This window comes from Orycteropus afer, unplaced genomic scaffold (genome assembly GCF_000298275.1).
Source record: "Orycteropus afer afer isolate SDZICR_OR568_19922 unplaced genomic scaffold, OryAfe1.0 scaffold01179, whole genome shotgun sequence".
NCBI classification, from domain to species: domain Eukaryota; kingdom Metazoa; phylum Chordata; class Mammalia; order Tubulidentata; family Orycteropodidae; genus Orycteropus; species Orycteropus afer.
In genome coordinates, this window is record NW_006922766.1 from 109,363 (window position 1) to 110,501 (window position 1,139).

Sequence of the window (1,139 nt, forward strand, 5' to 3'; positions counted from 1 at the left end):
ACCATCTAAAGGATAGATTTGATGCACTGAACACCAATGACCAGAAACCAGAAGAACTGTGGGATGACATCAAGAACATTATCCATGAAGAAAGCAAGAGGTCATTAAAAAGACGAGAAAAGAGAGAGGAAAATGGCATCTTTCCTATAGTGCACATGTTAAATTCCCTCTAGCATCCTAATTCCTGAAAAACTAGGTACAGCAGTTTGAAACAGGGATTCTGGAGTTCTGAACAGCTCATTAAGTCAGCATACACCAAAGTGAGGGGAGCAGGATTAGAAAGGAGAAAGAGGAAGTGCAATTACCTGAAAAGAAAAACAAACAAACAAAAAAAAACAAACAGGTGAACCTGCCCTGTGGAGTGCTGACTGGCCAATGAGATGGGGCATCAGAGGGCTCCCTGGGGCACTGGAGAGAATGCACAAGAGGACCTGACACCACTCCAAGGATCTACATTCAGCACGTGTTTTTATCAGTAAACTTGGGACCAGAGAGTAGAATTACACCGCAAGTGGGCGGGCCCTGGGATGAACTCCTATTGTGAATTGGGGCAGTTATCCTAGGTCAGCTTTTTGGTATGAAGGGGCCTTTTTGGTATGGTATTTTTTTTTTTTTTTGACTGTATGACCCTAGCAGAAAGTGGTGGACCCCTAACAATTCGGGTCTTTGCAGAACTTGAGCTGTGGCCTGTGAGTAATGGTATAAAATCTTGTCATCAGCCTGCTCAAAGCCCTGGAAATGGCTCCTAGCACCTTGGAGCTTTTTTTTTTTTTTTTTTTTCCCCTCTTTTCTTTCTCCTTTCCCACTTCTCCTCTGCCTCCCTTGCCTCATCCAATAGAAAAACTGTATTAAGCCACCAAAACACCTGCTGGTGTGAATCCTAAACTCCCTTCATGACAAACAAAGACCTACATACATATTCCATACAGTGATTCCATCATCATAAAGGAAACTGCAGAGCAACCTAGTACACCTGAACTAATAACCAAAAAAATAAAATACACTTCAATCTTTTCAAAATATTAAAAATCATAAAACAAAGACAAAACAAATCAATACATAACTAACAGTTAAAGACAACTTCAAAATGTCTAGGAAACAACAGGCAACCTCACATCAAACAAACAAACCAAAAAAAA